The sequence below is a fragment of the Triturus cristatus genome, chromosome 5_2, assembly GCF_964204655.1.
Source record: "Triturus cristatus chromosome 5_2, aTriCri1.1, whole genome shotgun sequence".
Taxonomy (NCBI): Eukaryota; Metazoa; Chordata; class Amphibia; order Caudata; family Salamandridae; genus Triturus; species Triturus cristatus.
In genome coordinates, this window is record NC_140588.1 from 536,130,930 (window position 1) to 536,145,482 (window position 14,553).

Below are 14,553 nucleotides of genomic sequence, written 5' to 3' on the forward strand. Positions count from 1 at the left end.
TTATTGCTTTAATGCACCTACATCAACTGCAACATGAAAGAATTCTTAGGTTCTGCTCTGATACTCAATGGTTACGTTTAACGGTATAGCGTGGACAGTTTCATCCCTTTCTAAGACTCTGATTACACAACAATGGAACAAAGCTTCTAAGGCATTTCACAAATGCAATTTTCCTGAGCATCAAAAATATTGTGTCAAATAATGGCCCCTGGATTCAAGCTAGCCTGGCTGATGAAGGGTGTTACCCAGAAACCGGTCCCAGAATGCTTGTTTCCGGATCAGTAAAGACCTGGCTTGGCAGTTCGGGCTGGACTGTTACCATGAGGCATGGGATCAAGACTGATTTGCATATAGCTGGGTCTGAACTGAGGTGGCGAAGTGATCTAAAGAATGATGATGGATTCAACCCAGATCTGTGACTGAAAAGTTTCAGTTCACCGTCCATTATCTCCTTGTGTTTGCTTTGTTCGCCCTAAATTTGCAGGGTATGCCCAGACGTGGGTCCCTTGCTCACTTTGCCACTGAATTCAAGCTAGCCTGGCTGATGAAGGGTGTTACCCAGAAACCGGTCCCAGGATGCTTGTTTCCTGTTTAGGGAAGACCTGGCTTGGCAGTTCGGGCTGGACTGTTCCCATGAGGCACAGGGTCAAGACTGATTTGCATATAGCTGGGTCTGAACTGAGGTGGCGAAGTGAACTAAAGAGTAATGATGGAATCTGTTAGACCTGGCACATTGCCGTGAGTCTCCCTTCCATTTTTTCATTGTGCCTCATGTATTTTTTGCTGGTGTTAGTTGCTCAGGGCACTGTGCCACTGCTGTTCAGTGTCACAGTGCAAGTGCTCCCTTTTGTAAATTATTGTATGAATTAGTGATTCCATGATTGGTTGGTTTGGTTTAGACCTTAGTACAGTGCACCAGGAGTGCCCAGGGCTTGTAAATCCAAATGCTGCTGGTGGGCTTGCAGCACTGGTTGTGCCACCCACAGAAGCAGCCTGTAAAAGTGTGTCTAAGGCCTGCCATTGCAGAGCCTGCGTGCAGTCTGGTACTGTCATGCTGACTGGCAAGTGCACCCACTTGCCAGTCCCTAAACCACCTTCCCTTTTCTTCATATCAGACACCCCTATGGTAGGCCCAAGGGCAGGGTGCATTGTAAGTATAAGGTAGGACATGCCCTGGTGTGTGTGGCATGTCCTAATAGTGAATTACAGCCATTTTCGTTTATCTCGTAGTTCTCCATAGGCCAGAATGGGCAGTTTGGTTATTACATTTTATAATCCTAACTGACTCAGAGAACATGGTAGAGATTCGAATTTAGTATGCCTGAACTCAGGATGATAAAATACATCTTTTAGTGAAGTTGGTTTTAACATTCTGTGTTTGAAAATGCCACTTTTAGAAAGTAGGCATTTTCTTGTGTAACCATTCAAACCTGCCTCTGCTAGGCTGTGTGTATTCCTTTGTCTGGAGTTTGAGTGACAGGGCTGGGGAATTCCAGGAGACAGGGTGAGGTGTTCCAGTGGTGAATAGAGAGATCTGCATCCAGATGGGTGGGAGGAGCTGCACCTGGGACCTGAATAGGGCTGTGCCTTCCACCTCCTGGGGAGCGACTGATGTCTCTGCCCTGCACAGTGAATGAAGAGAAGGAATCCTGTCAACAAAGTGCTCCAGTGCGTTACTTGCCTTCCACAATGCTGACTCCACCTCCTGTGGGGCGTCTAATGTTTCTGCCCTGCACTGTGAAAGGAAAGGAGAAGTCTGGTAAACAGAGTGCTCAGGAACTGGTTTGGACTGGGCAAAGGCCCCTCTGCCTTCAGAGGACAAAGGATTTCTGGGTATAAATATTAGGACCCTGATCCCAAGAATTTAGATCACTTTGGGAAAACAAGAAGAACCTCTGCTGAGGGAGGAACCAGAAGAAGCTGAGGAGGAAACTATCCCTGAACCTGGGGGATTGGCCTGCAGTGGTTACCTTACTGCCAAAGAGAGGAGAAAGGAACTTTGTGTGTACTTTTGCTCAACTTGTGAAGAATCTCCAAGGGCTTGGAAAAGTCTCAGGAACAAGAGACTTCACCCCCCAGCTCCCCAGAGTTTTTTGGAAGTGCCTGCTGCTGTTGTTGGGCCTTCTGAGGGACTGCGTGTCGCAAGCAACCGGAAGCGCGACTCAAGAAGGAGAAGCGTGCCGCCGTCGGAGCTGTTGTCGTCGCATCTCGTAAAGTGTGTCGCCGTTGCAGCATCGCATCAAGCGGAAGCGTCTCGCATCATCCAGGAAGTGTCTCGCAACGCCGAAGAAGTGTGTCGCCATCGAAGCCAATTGCACCGCATCAAGAGAAGAGTCTCATATCGAGGAAGAAGCGTGTCGCCATCGCCGCCATCGTAGTTGTCGCATTGCACCGCATCAAGAAAAGCGCCTCGCATCCACGGAGAAGTGTGCCGCCGTCGGAGCTGCTGTCGTCACATCGCATAAAGGGGTGTTGCCGCTGCAATGTCGCATCGAGCGGAAGCGTCTCGCAAACGTTGGAGAAGAGTGCCGCTGCCAAGGCCGCTGTCGTCGCATCGCGTAAAGGGAGTCGCCGCTGCAGCTGACGCATCGAGTCGAGTCTTCTTGCAACATCGTAGAAGCGTAACGCATCTGGAAGATCTTCACGTCTTTATTTCTTGCCACAAAAAACTTCATCGCATCAACATCGTTGCAACACTTTCGTTGCCCTGCGTGTCGCATCTAAAAGGTTCATTGACTTAAAGTGTCGCATTTAAGAACTTAAGAGAACTAAGCAAGATCCTACCATCTAAAGTAACAGTATTGTGTGTTTTTGTCGGTTAATAGTCTTGTGGTAAATCTATATAAAGAATACTTATTTTTTAAATAAAACCTGTAGTGTTGTCACTTGGTTGTTGTATGTGTTCACAAATGCTTTACACACTGCCTCTGAGATAAGCCTGTCTGCTCGTGCCAAGCTACCAAGGGGGTGAGCAGGGGTTGTTTTAGGAGTGTACCCCCTTACCCTGACTAGAAGAGAGGGTCCCTATTTGTCACAAGTGCATATCTGTGCCAACTAGAGACCCCCAAGTCCAACAGACTCTAAAATGGGCTGCTTTCCAAAAAAAAGATTGCTTTATTTAAAAGCAATCACAGACATGGTGATCTGCTGACCACCATCCCTGTGATTTTTGCGATCCCTAGGGTGTCGCAAATTGTGACCTACCTCATTATTATTCATGAGGTAGGTAATTTGCGATCCCCTAGGAATCCCAGAGAGTGTTCAACACACTTTCATTCATGATGTTTTGCAATTTCCTAATTGTGAATCGCAATGATTCGCAATTAGGGAATCGCAAAACGGTGTATTGTTGCATCTGGCCCTAAATCTCATATCGAGTCTTTGCTTCTTAACTGCAGGGCTGCGGTCAGACACACAGCTGACACTGCTGATCTCATCCTAGTACAAGACCTAGACCTCCTAATCTTTACCGAAACATGGCTCAATGACACCTCCTTACACATTTTGGAAATCTTAGTTCCTCCCAATTATGACATCACTGGACTGGACAGATCTGGAAGGGTTGGGGGTGGCATAGCATGCATTTACCGATATGTGCTCTCCTTGAGAGGAACACAAACTATTCCAATACCAGCCTGTGAATACCTAGGCACTGAAATATGGAACAAGGATAAGATTGTGTGCAAACTCTATACAATCTACCACCCTCCTGCGGGCAATTTACATTTCATTGAACAACTAATGGAGACCATCTCCTCTAACTCAGACCAACACACCAAACAGATGTTCCTTAGGGATTTTAAAATTCACTGGAATTACTCAAATGACCCCCTTCAAGGCTTTCCTTTCAGACCTCAACCTCATCCTATTTTATAATTGCCCAACTCACAACAAAGGTTCTACTCTTGATCTAATCATTGCTAAGAATGATATAATACCATTTGAATCCATATCCCCATGTGGCTGGTCAGATCACTACCTAATCTTCTTCCTCATCTTGGAAAAGGAGCTGATTAGACAGGGATAACATCTGAAAGTGACAGTGGCTGAGAGACTTGCAAAATATGAATCTAACAGACCTAACCTCCATTAGTAACAACATTCTACCTCCTCCCACTAATATGACTGATGTGAATGACCTTACTGTTCAATACATCCATTTCATGAAAAACATACTTGACAACATTGCTCTGAAGCATCTAAAAAAAAACATATATCAAACTCTCCAAACCCTGGTTTAGCGGCACCCTTAATTGAGGAAAGACGTAATCTAAGGCTCGCTGAGAGTTCTTGGAGAGGCTCTCCCTCCTTAGCACACCTCAAGTCAACATGAACCTCCTACAACAAACACATTAGTAGATCAAAAGCAGAATACTTTAGGGTACCATTAGACAATGCCAAAAACAGACCCAAAAAACTATTTCAAATCCTCAAACAGCAAGTTAGTTGCCAAGTTAACCTCCAATCGGTTGATAAAAGGTCATTGCCAAGTGGTGATGAATTCTCGGCTTATTTCATGGAAAAGAAAAAGAGGATTAAATGAGAATTGCAACTAGCCTCCTAATGTCTACCTTCCCTGGACTAACCCAGTTTCCTCCCAGTCACACACCTACTGCAAGCCCCTCACATTGGCCATTGTGTTAAAAATAATGCTACCTGGAATACCTTCAAACTTCTGGATGAAGCCGATTTACTTAAAGCAATTACATCAATAAAACCCTCCAACCATTTCCACAATCCTCTGTCTGCCAAACTCATTAAAGAGATTAGTGCTTCCATACTACCGCTTTGGTCCAAGATTCTCAATGCATCCCTCTCACAAGCCACGATTCTTGACTGCTTAATGATAGGCCAAATCTCACCAATCCCCCCAAAAATAATGCAACTATTTTCATCCAATCACTAACATCCGACTCTAGCAAAGTTACATGACAAATGCGTATACCTACAACTCAGCAACCACATTGAACAATACAGGCTTCAGAACGGGTCATTGCACCGAATTGGCTATAACCCACATTGTTTAGAATGCCCAGAGACCGCTTGATGAGAATGTACCATGCTTGCTTATACTGCTTGATCTCTCCTATGTAGGCAACACAGTGAAACATTGCAAACAAATTGCCTTCTTGAAAACAGGATGGGGTTATCTGGTCTTCTTTTAGACTGGGTTGTGTAATTTCTTCACAACCGGGCCAAAAAAATCAAATGTTAATCAAAATCTTTCATACATCTCCCTGGTCTCCATTGGATGACGTGAGGTTCAACACTCTCACCTACATTATTCACTTATACATGGAACCCCTGACTGAGATTCTGAAACAATCCCACATCCTTTAGCACATGTATGCGGATGACACACAATTGTGCCTGAAAATCTCCTCATCCAACAATACCAAAATTCTCAACTGCACTCTACTCAAAACCCAAAGTCGGTTAACCCATAATCGCCTCTTGCTCTCAAAAATAAATTCCTTTTGATGGTCCCTCATAACCAATCTTCCTCCATAAAAGAATGGCTTATACAACTCACAGCTCTTAACTGCACCCTCTACGTTATTGACTCTAATAAATCACATGGTAGTACATTGGACAAACATCTAACTATGGAAGACTATATCAGTGCAACCACCAAGGGAGCCAACTATCAACTGAACACGTTAAAAATAATTAAACCATTCTTGCCTCAAGCGGTCTTTCATTGTGTAGTCCAAGCCCTAGTAATCTTCTGATTAGTTTATGGGGGTGCTACTATTGCAGACCTCCTTAAAGCAAAACTGGTGCCACTAAGTGTTACTCTGAACTCAGCGGCTAGACTCATCACGGGATTAAGAAAATCCAACCACATCACTCCAGACTTAAAACAGCTCAAATGGCTCCTGTTCGAAGCAAGGATACTGCTGAAGATATCCTGCATGACTCATAAGGCCCTCCACCTTAACACTCCTAGATACCTAGCCCAAAACATCGAACTATCTGGTAGTAGTGTCAATTCTCTAGTTCTGAAACCTAAGAAATTCAACAAAAAAAAGAACCTACAATCGCTCTGGTCTTCCGTCCCAAATCAGGACAAACCCCTCAATGAGCTCCTTTGAAAAATAAGTAAAAATGCTCCTTTTGAATAGAATAGATTGTGCTGATTGTACTGCCATCTGTACAGTGCATTGATACCCTCATTGGGTCATGATCACACTTTATAAACTCTATAAATAAATAAATAAAGTGTAATAGCCAAACTCAAAATATTCTAAAGCAAGAAAAATCACAAAAAAACACACAATTACACCATACAATCATGTAAAAATATTGTGTTACACAAATATTGCAGAAACAAATATCTGCTACCAAAATATTTTAAAGGTAAGTATATGTAGGTAAATAAAATTTCACTATACTTAACTCCACATCTATACAGCTTGACAATATTTTGGTTGTCAATATCTTGACCATGACGTTTTTGGAGCACAGTATTTATGTCAACAATATTATGACATATAATCTAGACAATATTATGTGCCATGTTGCATAAGGCAATAATAATCACCAATACACATTTTAAACACAAGAATAATGCTTACCATAAAGAAAGTTGGAGCTGTTTTGGATCACACTGCAACATGTTCACTTCCGATAGCTCTCTTGTTCAGGAAACCCTCCATACGCGAACTTGTGCATTATTTAAACTTCAGAAATAAAGAGAGAGGTGATCTCCTCAGAATGGCAGGCAGATATGTTAAGTAATAAAGAAAGTGTGTCTTCTAAGTGTTTTTGTTTTACTTCTCCAACTGAACTTCTCTTTAATTAGCATATCTATGAAACCGTAAAAGTGAAACAATGTCATCTAAGGGAACAAGGAACTGTTTTAGGACTAGGATTGCAAGAATAGCAATCATGGCAGAGTAAGCATGTACGCTTAGTGTTTTTTTGTTCTGTGCTTAATCCAAAGCTACATGACTTTCTGAGTTCAGGGCTGATTGGATCTCTGGTAAAGGAGGGGGGGTTACTGGAATAACTTACAACACATGGGATTCTGCAAACCCTGTATAAAAGCCCATCTCTAGTTTCTTAATAACTGGCAACGTGTGATGCATCCAGTCACTGTTTATAAAGAAATTATGTTAGAACTCAACTGTACTAATTTACTATAATTCATTTCTGATGTCACAATGCCTGATGCCAGAGCCAGCAGCTATGGGGAAAGCAGGCCAGGTCATGGAACACAATTATACCAGCTGTTTAAAGAAAAACAAAATGTTGCTTTTCTTTCCTTTGCTCTCTTTTTCTAGCTTAAAAGCCTTTTACATGTTCTTCTCGTGCTTGCATGCAGGAGCTTGGTTGCTTGTTATGTTATAAAGTCTTGATTCGTGGCACGATCAGTATGTTCTAGAATAGAACATATGATCGGTCCTGCGAATCAAGACTGGCAGTTGTTTGGAGCCTGCCGGAGCCTGAAGTCCTGTACCCGGTGGTGCTTCCTCTTATTTGGACTAAACTTCAATTTATACACTTCTGTGTCTTCAAATCCATCTTAACAATTGGCGACGATTAAGAAAGCACCTTTTCCTCAAACCCGTTACTTGGAATTATTTTTAAAGGAAATATTTTTTTCTTCCTTGCCTTCTACTACTAATGTTTGTCTTCCATCGTGATTTTACAAGACTGAATATTTTCTTACTCTAGAATCGACATTACGATTTTAACTGGTGTCGGATTCACTTTCATGCAGTCCTTTATCGTTTATGTACATTACATAACTACTTTGGAAGTCAACTCTAGTTTTGCTGTTTGGGAATTGCCCTGCTGCGTGGAAAGTCAGAACAAGATGTCCCATTACGGAGAAGAAGGTGTTCAATGTGGTGTGTTGGTGATTCTCTACTTCAGAGGTGCAGAGCACATATCGTTGCAAGCATCTTTCATCTTGTTATGTTTCGAACATAACCAATGCCTCACCCACCTGATTCTTCTTCGATCCTTCGACGCCGTTCCAACCTCTCCACAAGACTTCCCAACAGGAACGTTCGTTCTAGCAACCTTTCAGACGTTGTCTTCCGGCTCCTACGCACTACGTATTACGTTGTGGAGTCTTCATTCAACGTGCTGTCTATTCATTAGTAACGTCACCTCACTCTGAAACGCTCGTTTTTTTTTGTTCATCATTTCTACTTGCTGTGTTGAGTAGCGATTCACTGAAGAAAAGTAAGGTACATTTATTTCTTTTTCTTCTTCAATTCCTAACTGAGATAAGACTATTTTTAACGAATTTTTTTTTAAGAACAGTTTGATCCTTTTACTTCACATACCGCAGCATTAAGGATCGTGAACCAAGTGCAGTTCAACAGCGCCATCTACTGGTTTACATGTGTATATTCTACTTTAGATTCAATCTACTGAATCTTCGTGCTTCATCTCATCCTGACCATCATTCGGCCATTCCCACTTCAATGCCTCTTTCAGACAACGGTGACTACTTTAATTTTTTTTTTTTTAAAACAGTGATATACCATTGTTTAAGAGATTCATTCCTTTATACTTTATACGTATTAAGTTTTTTAAAAAAATATTTCACTTTTAATTTTTTTCTCTTCTTCTCAGTATGTGTGCACAAGGTTATACTCTTTCTCCTCCACAACCTTTTTGGTCCGCTGGTAGTTCGCCTTGCATTCCTTGGGTTGAATGGAAAGCCTATTTCTTGAATTATATCGAAACACTAGACTCTAATGGAAAGATGAAACCACCTGAAAAAAAGGCATTTTTCTACATTCTTTAGGTCCAGAAGGTCTCAAGGCGTTTAATCAGTTACCTAGAACTGAAAGTAGTGGAGATGGTAATGTTTTTGATAAAGCTATTTTGGATTTTGATCGCTACTGTTCACCTAAAGTGTGCATAGGTATCTCAAGGTACAATTTTTTTCCAAAGGAAACAACTTAGTAATGAATCTGTTGACAGTCATGTTTAGCATTGAAAACTTCATCTTTAGATTGTAAATTTGGTATTTTACAGTAAGATCTTATCAGAGATCAAGTTGTAATGCATGCTAACAATACTATAATCCAAGAGAGGTTGTGGGTCAATGGCGATTCTGATCTTGAAAGCATTTTAGCCATTGTAAGAAAATCTGAGGTGTCATGTAGAAGTGCCAAACAAGTCAAAGGTGAAACAAACAGTAGTAACAATGATATTGTTGCAAAAATTAACTCAAAAAATTATTCCATGGAGGATGATTTAAAAATTTGAGATGTTATAGGTGCAACAGCAAGTCTCACCTTGCCAATTATAAATTATGCCCAGCTATTAAGCAAAGGTGTTCTAATTGTGGTGTGGTTGGCCATTTTTCTAAAGCTTGCAACAAAAAGAGTAAAAATAACAAAGTAAAATGTATTGATCAAAGTGAAGATAGTGATGAATTTAACACAGATTGTGGTGATGGTAGTTCCTTTGTTCTTAACATTAAGCTTCCCATTCTGAACATTGACAACTCTGTCGTTAAAAAGAAACCTGTATGTGGTATGGTATTGGTGGTGTAAACACCAAAATGTATGCTGATTCAGGATCACCTTACTCCATTGTGAATGAGATGGTGTGGAATTCTCAGTTTGTACAAAAATTAGGTAGTGAGATGGGACTGCCTGACATCAGCCCAGAGGGTTATTCTGGAGAACGATTGATATTATTGGGTTTAGAACTCTAATTTTTAGGTTCAAGAATCGAGAGTGTACTGCTAAACTTTATGTCTCAAAAAAAGGGCCTTCTGTTCTAAGCTGGTTTGAACAAGGTAAGTTAGATATTATTTTCAAGCCCAACAGCCCAGATCCGGTTATGGTCATTGATGAGTCTAATGGCCTTGGTAATCTTTTGTTACAGAAATGTCCCAGTGTTTTCAGAACTGAAATTGGTAAAATAATTGGTTTCAAGCATGAAATACGTTCTAAGATTTACAAAGCTCGTAATATCCCATTAGCTGTGCGTGATGAGGTCAAAAAAGAACTTGATTCTTTAGTTAAGGAAGGCATCAGTGGGAGGATTGAATCCTCAGAATGGGTTTCACACATTGTAGTAGCCAAACGTGCCAATGGCAAAATTAGGTTATGCATTGATTTACGCCATTTGAATAATAATATCATCATTGATCAATTCCCGTTACCACGCATTTCTGAAATGTTAACTAGTATTAGTGGAGCTAAATCATTTCAACTATTGATTTATCTGCAGCTTATCACCAGATTGAGCTACATGAAAACAGCAAAGATTACACTGCATTTATCACCCCTTTTGGGTGCTTCAGGTATAATAGAATGCCTTTTGAATTAGCCTCCGCCGCAGCTATTTTTCAACGTGTCATGCAAGACATTTTGAAAAATTGCAATAACGCAATCTGTTATCAGGTTGATATCCTAGTTTTTGGAGGTGATGCACAAGAACATTAGTCAGTATTAGAAAATGTTCTTAAGGTACTGTCGGATCACGGTTTGACAATAAAACACTCCAAATGCAAATTTAGTGTGAAATCTGTAACCTATCTAGGACATGAACTGTTTGAAGAAGGAATCAAACCCAAAACTGATTTGGTTGAGGCTATACAATCTGCTCCCCATCCTAAATCTAAGGATGATGTAAGGTCCTTTTTAGGTCTTACTGAGTTATATTCAAGGTATGTACCAAATTTCTCTTGTCGTGTTTTCAATATTAGACAATTAATTAAGAACAAGAACAAATTCTGTTGGTCTAAAGATTATGAAACTGAATTTGTGGATGTCAAGAAAGCAATTTGTGCAACTACTACTCTTTCAGGCTTTGACCCATCACTTTCATGCATTGTTACCACCGATGCCAGTTCAAAAGGTTTAGGGGCAGTTCTGGCACAAAAGTCCAGTTCTGGCAAGGAATGCATCATTGCTCATGCATCAAGAGCACTCACACCTGCAGAAGAAAAATATTCTACAATAGAGAGACATTGGCATGCGTGCGGGCTCTTGAGCACTTTAGAGTGTTTGTATGGGGCAAAGAATGTTTAATTAGAAGTGACCATAAACCTTTAGTGCAGTTATTAACCACAGAGGGCATGTTGAAAGCTTCTGCACGTATTGCTCGCATGTCCATGCGTCTTCAAGATTTTATTCTTATTTACACTGTTGTTTATGTGCCTGGCAAAGAAAATGTAACTGCTGATTTTCTGTCTAGAATGCCTTTACCGCTCAAAGAAAGTACTCACAATGAGTGGGATGACTTCCAGATTGCCAAAATGTATGGCGTGAAGAATTTGAAAATGATCTTTTATTAAAGGAAGTGGAAAAATACATTTCTAAGGGATGGCCACATAAAAAGAACATCAATTCTGATCTTAGATGTTTTTGGGAAATAAGAAATGAGCTCTCGTGTGTAGATGGTTTGCTCAAGAGAGGTGACCAAGCTATTCCCCCATGCAAGCTCAGACACAGTATTGTTTCCCATGGTCATGAAGGCCATGGTGGTATTGTTAGGACCAAGCAAAAAGTAAATAATGGTTTCTGGTGGCCAGGTATGGACATTCTTATTGAACACATTGTTAGGAATTGCATCACATGTGCTAATGCAGACAATACTTTGGTCACTCTTAAACCTAATTTGGGAGATCATGTGATTCCTGATGATCCGTGGCATACCATTGCTATGGATATCACGGGACCTGTTGGTCCAAATTGATGTATTCTCTAAATGGCCTGTCATCAAAATTGTAGAGAAAGTAGTTACTGATGCTGTTTTATCTTTTTTTGATGAAACTTTCACTGAGGAGGGCTTACCTGTTTGTCTTATTACTGATAATGGCGCACAATTTCTCTCTAACAAGGCTAAAGCGTACTTTAAAAGAGTTGGTATCATTCATTGTATTACCTCTCTATACAATCCCAGTGGAAATGGTGTCATTGAGAGATTTAATAGGGTTCTCAAGAGTGCAGTTCAAATGGTTGGGAATGACAATGATAAATGGAAATTACAGATTTTCAAAACAGTTTGGATGTACAGGACCTCGACTAATGTCATGACTGGGTATTCTCCTTTTGAGATTATGAGAGGTAGAATTCCCAGAACCAAATGTAATCCTGTATGGTTAGCTCCTTCTACGGTGTCTAATATTGATTTTATGGCTGTTAAGGAAAGACTTGTTCAAAATCATGCTATCAATATAACGGTTTGACAAGAAAAAAGGTTCAAAACATGATCCCATTGTCAAAGTTGGCATGCTAGTTACAGTTAAAAAACCTTGGAAAGTAAAAAAAGGTGAGAGCCAATTCATGGGTCCTTTTGAAATTAAAGAAGTTCTTAAGATCTCAGTCAGAATTAATGATAACAAGGTTTGGAATTTGAACAGAATTGCTGTTCTCAAAGGTGACAAAAATGTTTATTCTAATTCGGAGATTGAACAAAAAACTGTTGACAGTTTTGATGATGAAGACTCAAGTGAATGCCCTGTTCATGGTCCTGGTTTTACCAATGCTTCTGATCCCATTATTAATACTGAAGAACTTGGTAAACGTCAAAGAAAGAAACCAGGTTGGATGTCTGATTTTGTCTCATTTATCAGAAACAAATTTGTAAACTAAATAGTTTTTTTATTGTTTATTAAAGGGGAAAGATGTGTTACATTTGCCTTTTAACACAGTGATTAGCAGCAGAAAAGAGATATTTATGGCATCATGTTTAGTTTTTGCACTCCTTAGGTCATTATAAAAAAGCTAGAATCAGCATTTTTTTTTACAAATTCCGAGGTACTGCTGCTTTTGGTTTTAACTGACTTGTACTAAACTGATTCTAATATCTATTTGCAACTAATATCCAACACCTTTTTTGATGTTTAATTTTTCACAAGAGATTCTATTTTTATTTTTCATATTTGAAAACATCCTCTTTCATATGAAAGGATTACTCAACAATGATTTAAGTGGTCTGTGGGTAAGGCGATGGTGTGAGCCTGTATTATATGGGATAAATATCCCCTGTCGAACATGATAAGGAAATTGCAAGCCACCTCGAAGTTCCATATGCTTATAAAGGAATTTGCCCGTCAGCTGCTTTCCTCTATATGGTCATGGAGCTCCTTGGTGACTTGTAATATCTCTATAATGTATAGCAGGGCTTATTTTATCCCATAAATACTGAGAACGTTTATTACGAAACTTGTTGTTGCTTTTAAATCAATGTCAGGTATCAGCAAAGCATTTGGAGTTTGATTACTGCTATAAGGAGCTGGTGAGTATACTTATTTCTTATTCTATAATTGTAAATAAGAGAGCCCCAGTATATAACTGTGCTGTAACAGAGATGTAACGCCTGCAAGATGTCTTTAAAATGGCACCCAAGAGATTTGCGCAAACGTGTACACACACTGGCTACGGAACATACTTCCATTATGTTCAACTGTTTGACCGATGATCAAACTAGCAAATCAGAACACATGTTGGGTGGAGTAATCGCATTTATTTACAGACACTCCCCATCTTCTCTGGAGATGGACTGATCATCACATCAAAACTCTTTCACTTGTCTTCTTGTTGTCTTCTATCTTGTGCTTGGCAAAGAAACTCAACCCATTTTAATTGCAGGTAGTCATTTCTGACATATTTGTCTCTTTTCCCACTCCACCTTATGTCTGCACACTACTGGTTTATTTTGATGACAATATTTGAGAAATGTTGTCTTTATATTTCGTTCTAACTTTCCCTCCTTTTGATTGGATTTACTGTGGTTTGTGGACTACTGCATTCTGGCTTTAATTTCCTCTTGAGCGAGAACTGCCCTGCTTCTAAGGGACGATTTTAGAATACCCACACAAGCCGTCGATATAGTTGTCAATAGTATACTTTAGGAACTTCCTTAAATTAACCTTTATCTTATGTCCATCTGTATATTTTGAGCAAACCATGTGTGTAAGTTGATTGAATAATTCTTTTTATTTTTTGTTTTATTTTGGCAATGTTTTTGGTGTTTGGTCCTTGGCATTTCACTGACCATTTGTAAGATCATTTTAAAGTACTAACAGAAAAATCCTAAACTCAACAAATATCTTATTTTCTGTATACACTTCATACACTATTTTCTTAACTAATAGTTCTTTTTAGAATAACTGTAGACTATGTATCTATTTGTTATTCAAATACACATATTTTGCAATTCAAAAAGAACATTTTAAATTGAAAAGCAAACAAGCACCAAATGCAATGGAAATGCAAGTGGACTTAGGACAGTGCTTTCCAAACTGTGTGTCCCAAAACGTTACTGTGTCAGCTGCTGTGTGTGGGTGTATGGCGTGAGACACAGTGTACGCATCATGCAGAACGGTACTGCGCATGTTACTGATGCAGTACTTATTCCTGCAAGAAGGAGCATCATGCTGCCGTTCTCCCGCTGGCCCGTTGAAGCTGCAGCAGCAGTGAGTAAAGACTGTGGCATCTCCAGCTAGCCGCTCCTGCAGTGCAGCGCTCACTGCGTCACCCCCCGCAGTCCCGCTCAGCCTACCGGCAAGGGTACAGGAAAGCCGGCAGCCCCATTAGAATCACCAGCAGTGTTGCGGTCGCCATC

The 14,553-nt window shown here is 40.2% G+C and overlaps 1 protein-coding gene across 1 annotated transcript in view; it reads right to left on the minus strand.

Moving 5' to 3' along the window:
• LOC146823261 (C-C chemokine receptor type 4-like) overlaps positions 1-6,713 on the minus strand; it is a 49,238-nt gene extending 42,525 nt beyond the window's left edge. The window contains exon 1 of the mRNA XM_085606636.1: positions 6,579-6,713. The gene's annotated coding sequence lies outside the window, so the exon portion shown is untranslated. The remainder of the gene's footprint in view (positions 1-6,578) is intronic.
• Between the last annotated feature and the right edge of the window lie 7,840 nt (positions 6,714-14,553).